The following is a 6,000-nucleotide window of genomic DNA, read 5'->3' as shown; positions in this document are numbered from 1 at the left end:
CCAAAAATAATATAAAAGAGCATATTAAAGCCCATTAAACATCCAAAACAGATAATATAATAGCATGGAACAATCAAAAATTATAGATACGTTGGAGACGTATCACCGCGCCCGCCCTTCTTCTAACTCAACTCAAGCAGCTCGACCTCTTTGACGTTGTCATCTTGAAGAAGGCTATGGAGCACCTACTCTGCAGCTGTACTGTGCTCGAGTACCTTCGTCTTGAGTAGATCCATGGGTTCATTAGCCTCCACATCACCTCGACGAATCTCCGATGGATTTATGTGTCTTGCTGGCCCCGCAACAAGACATCAATTGGGAAGAGATCACTCCAGCTGTTCCACGTTATGGTCATTGATAATGCGCCTTTCCTTAAGAGATTGCTTGTATCTGATCTAGAAGGTCCAATAAAAATCAGGGTCATTGACGTGCCGAAATTGACAACGTTGGTGTACTCGTCTGCCAAATTATCCGAACTCTTTATTGGATCCGTAATCGTTCAGGTACAACACTCATCTTCTTCTCCGTCTTCTTGAAATTCACATTTTTAAATTTCTTCTTGATGTATTTACGACCGTCTTCCAGAAAATGATTCCCACAAGCTTGACCCAGTCTATGCGCACAGTGAAGATCTTGGCAATAAAATCTATCGGCCCCAATCTGGATCAAGTTGTTGGATTCCTTACATGCTTTCCGTGCACGGAGAAGCTACTCATCAAGGTGAAACTTCTTTCCTATTAGTAAACGGTAATCACAACGTAGCTCAATTTTTTCTTAATTTTCCCAAATTACGATGACAATTGTAGTGTTCAAAACTGCATCTACGCACTACACCGAAAGAAATGTTTTTAGTATTTTTTCTCACGTGATCACCTGCATAGTTTTTTGTTGTACTACTATAGTAGCCTAGGCTAGTCATAGTGGAAAGTAACTTAGACTAGTAACTCTATGGTTACCCTAAGAGCAAGTACTATCTCCGTCCTGGTTTACTCTTCCTATTTTGTAGTATCAAAATTGGACCATAGATTTGACTGACAAAATGGTAATGCATGTCACTAAAAATTATATCATTGGATTCATATTTGAACATAATTTCAAATGGTATAATTTTTGGTGACATGCATTGGCATTTTCTTAGGTAAATCTATGGGCAAAATTTTACACTAAATACGAGGTAGTACAAAAGTGGGCTATAACGGCCCTCCACTATGTAGGCCAAAACACGTGCCAAATTCACTTGTGATGCATTTGGCATCGATGCCCCTCCATTGCTCACCTGGTGCCCCAATCTGGATCACCTACTTTGCTCCGGTGCCAAATTAACTCACGCAATGAAAAAGCACTTGCGTGGGAGAGAGAGAGGACTGAGGCAATAAAAAAACACTTGTTTGGGAGAGTGAGAGGCTGGTGTAGTTGGTTTGATTGATTTGTTTATACATGTGGGTCTGTGTGCACAGCGGTGCCAACTCTCTCACATCGCGAGAGCGGTGGCAAAATATTTTGATTTGCATCGATGCTTATTATGTGGCATACTTTTGAGAAATATGGCATTGGCCACATAGTGGAAGGCAACAAATGCCCAAGCTCTTCACGTGCCCTAGGTAAATGAGAGGAAAGAGAGAGAGAGAGAGAGAGAGAGAGAGAGATAGAGAGCGAGACAGAGTGAAAAAATATCACTAGCCAGCCAACCCTATCGTATGAGCGAATGATATTGGTACCTCTTGATGACAAGGCAATCTTATACAGCCAGCTGCTCTAATATGTTCTCTTCTTTTGCAGATAAAAAAAGACTCGAAAGTGAAAAATGTGCTGCACTATAACAATATCATCGAATGCCTTGATCTCCATCTTACAGAAATTGATTTGATCGACTACTGAGGCAGCACATCTGAGATTAAATTGGCCAGGTTCTTTGTTCTAGAGGCAAGTGTGCTCAAGGTAATGAGGTTTTGCGTTCTGTGGCGCAACAATGAATGGCGTGCTGATCACCGCAAGCGTCTAAGCCTAAGTGACAAAGTCTTCGCAGAAGCTGATTTTGTTTTTGAAACATTAAGTGGCCAGAGACTCGAAAATTTATTTGCCCATTAGTGACTTGTCAGGGAGTTGGATTTTAGTTTGTACGATAATGCTGCATCCACCTAAAGTAACGAAAGTTCTTATGTAAACTTCCTAGTAATTCCCTCTTTGTAGGTGCAGCATTACTCCTAACATTTGTAATATCAGTTTGAAACTTGTAATATTGCAGTGTCGTATTCCTGCGTTTTCAAAATCATGCGAATCAAGGAGGTCCTGAGTTGGTGATGATGTTGTGCTTGCCATCTTTCACCAATAGCCGTCGGATCTAGATCTGAAGCATACAAACCAAACTTCTCGAGTTTTGCAAAAAGATGCCCGCACTTGTTCCCTATTTACAAACAGCTCCTTGTCTCTCACAATCAGCCTTATCTCCTCCCCACCACATCTAGAAGGCCATGGAAAAATCTGGCGCGATGGCCGCTGCCGGCGCCGTCCACCCCCAATCTTGGTGTTCTATGCAATGCACGAGCATCTACGCATGGGAAATTATGTCGAACACGGCTAGTTGTAAGCAGGCTAGCTCTACAGCCATGATGATAGTGACTGCAGACGGTGAGGTTGACTATGGTATGCCGAACACGGCGCCTATACTCAGGTGTCATCTCCGGCGTAGGGTCTTGTCACTTCACTGTGAGGAGCAACACGTAATAATTTGACCAACGGGCAGTACAGTACTACTACATTGGTAGTAGTACTACTAGTACTAGCACCACTGTCTGGATTTAGTAGTACCACCACATCCATCTGGATTTAGTATTTGACTAGCAATATCTAGTAATGCATGTCACAAAAAATGTACTACTCCCTCTGTAATTAAATACAAGGTGTATTGTTTTATTCCTTCCGGTAGATGGCTCAAATCTGAAGTCTCATCAATCAGACTACTATTGTACTCACCGATCGCTCAACTTTGTAAGCTACCAACAAAAAATTGCAATCAAAGACTACTATTGTACTCCCTCCGTAGTGGTGCATTAGTCAGGTTAGGAAAACCAAATAGTAATCCCAAAACTTTTAGGCGCGGTGCATTAACTACCCACCTCATTGCCTGTTTTTTGCCATGAAAAAAGAAATCACCCAATACGAGACGTGGGGTGCGTATGCATCCAATGACTTGAGACTACTCCCTCCGTCTAGGTGTATAAGTCATCTTAGAGCAAGTAAAAAGAGGAGTGGCTCTCATGCAAGAGCCTAGCTATATGCGGATTCCTAGGCCGATATACAATAAATATGAAGAAAGAGAGAGAGAAGATGAGAAAAAGTAGTACTCTTATAGCCAGCCTTATAGCTAACCTTATTGTATGAGTGGCTACAAGTGATGGCTCTATATGACATGGAAACATCATATAGCCAGCAGCTGGCTATACTATTAACCATGCTCTTAGGTTGTGCACCGTGACCAAGACGAAGGGGAAAGCGAGAGAACTTAATGTATTTTTGCTAATTAATAGGATTACATGCAATGAACTAACCACTGCATGTCATGTTTGGTAGTCTCAAGTCCTTGAAAGCATGCACAGCCCACATCTCTCATTGGTTGATATGTCACAAAATAAGAAACGAGGAGGGAGTTAATGTACCGTGCCCAAGTGTTTTGGGATTATTTGGTTTTCGTAAGGTGACTTACACAACATTTTTGGTTACATGCATTAACATTTTATTAGTTAAATCAAAGGTCAAAACTTGGCGCAAAATGCAAAGGGGACCAATAAACAAGTAAACATCAAAGTTCTCTCGTTTGGACCCAACTAGAGGTCTGGTGAGATGACTATACTGCACCGGCACGGAGGGGGACGCAACTTCATTGACTTACTGCACCTGCGTTTGGGTGAATGACACGTGGGCCTAACAGGTGGCTGGCCCACCTGTCATACAACCAATGGCAGGTGCAGTAAAGGGCCGAGGAGTAGATGGACAACACACACGTGAATGCAACACAGTCTGCACTTCTCATATAAAGGCTCCCCGCCAGTTCAATCTACGAAATCCTACGCACCTACGCACCCTAACCAAGGGCAAGAGTGATCACTCCAATCACAAAATCAGCTGACTAGAAGCTAGACCCATGGAGGCGATGAGCGCGAGCATCAGCCGGCTATGCCAGATGGTCCATGACGCCGGCCTGTGGGCCGGCACCGAGGAACGTCTCCAGGTCATGCTTGAGGCCGCCAGGGCGAGAGGCAACTTGGACGACAACTTCATCTCCTTGTTCGACGAGGTCCTCTTCGGCTTCCTCGACAAGTTCACCGTCATCAAGAAGCTCGCAGACGACCTTGACGTAAACCCCTCTAGCCCACACGCCCAGGCTCTGCAATGCCCGCCACCCTCAACGGCCTCTATGGTGACAACCTCTTCGACGCACTGGTGGCCCTGCGACTGCTCGTCGTCGCACCGGAGATTGTCCACCTCGAGGTCGCGCTCGGCATGTAGCGCCTCGCGCAGCAAGACACCGTCGACATAATAACCCACGTCCATGCGCAAATCGTCCACATGGACTACTACGTGCCACAGGAGGACGATAGGTCGCTGACCTTCTTGACCCGCAGGGCAACCTTGGACGACATTGTTCAGAAGCACGTTGAGCTCGCCGCCAACACTGCTGCTCCTCCACGTCAGTTGGTGACCCAGCGCACTAGAGCGTGAGGATGTCGTTGATGGATCCGTATGTATCTTTATCTTCCTGTCAAATCCATGTAGTAGTATATGGTACTACTAGTAATTATCTTACCTTTCGCATCAACTTCATAATTTTCGTACGTACTCCATGCATGAACCATGCCAGAAACAAACTTCTCATTACTCTAGGGAAAATCGTTATTTCTATCTATCGGTCGCGCCATGGAGCAGAACCAAATTTTACAAGTTACAAGTTCAAAAGGAAAAGCCTTCCGTGTTCGCGTCACACCCCCACACGGTTGGTCCGGCACGCCGCTCAAGGGGGAATGCGTGTTGTGTTGCATTTTCACTTACAAGTGGGACCGCAGTTCAGCAAACCGACTATCGTGACACCCCCACCCCGCCCACCGCTCGATGATTGACAAAACAGGAGGGAGAAGAGATGGCTGTAGCACAGACTCCAAGAAAATTGGTGTCGGATGGGACTCGTGTGGGTGGTGTGTGCCATACAACTAGACGTGAATGCTAGTTATGGCCCATGCCACCCCACTATATCGAGCCTATATCGAGGTGCTGGTTACGTAGAACAAATTTCCTGGAGTCTGTGCTCAACCCTCCTCTATCTCTCTTCTCAGCCAGCCAGCAGACGTGCAGAGCCCATCGTATGTTTGCTCACATGCGGTCCGACATTTCAGTGAAAATGCAAGAGGACCCACTGAACCTGCACATCTTTCACCTCGACATGCTGGTGATGAAAAACAAATCCAATAAAGATCTTTGGTGGCTGCTTTTGGAGTTACTCAAGAGTAGTAAGATTCTATTTACAGTTTAACCCAAGATGCACATCATGTGGCTTCAACTACCACTCCATTTTCTTGCATGACATGACCTGGATGCTGGATGTCCCATGTGGCGGCAAAAGGAGGAAGAACTCAACCAAATCTTCTCAACATTTAGACCGGAGGAGTAGGAAACACAGCAAGCCATGTGCCTACATCATACTACGTACAAGCCCACCTCACAAAGTCACGCTATCACCATATTTCTCGGCCTCCGTGCGACACCTAGCTCTAGTTGATCTAACTAGAACTAACTATTGGTTGGCTCTATGTGATGTGGCAACTTCATACTACTACGGATGCTGGCTATACTACTACGGCACTAACACTCCAAGAAGTGAGTCGAAAACCATTTATAAATTGAGTTTATGACATGCATATGCAAATGTACCATTCATTACATACAACAAGTCATCAACACACAACGACAACGAGGATACATGTTGGATTATAGATTAGTTCCAACAAA

Source organism: Triticum aestivum, chromosome 5D (assembly GCF_018294505.1).
Source record: "Triticum aestivum cultivar Chinese Spring chromosome 5D, IWGSC CS RefSeq v2.1, whole genome shotgun sequence".
Taxonomy (NCBI): domain Eukaryota; kingdom Viridiplantae; phylum Streptophyta; class Magnoliopsida; order Poales; family Poaceae; genus Triticum; species Triticum aestivum.
This window is presented reverse-complemented; position numbering follows the sequence as displayed.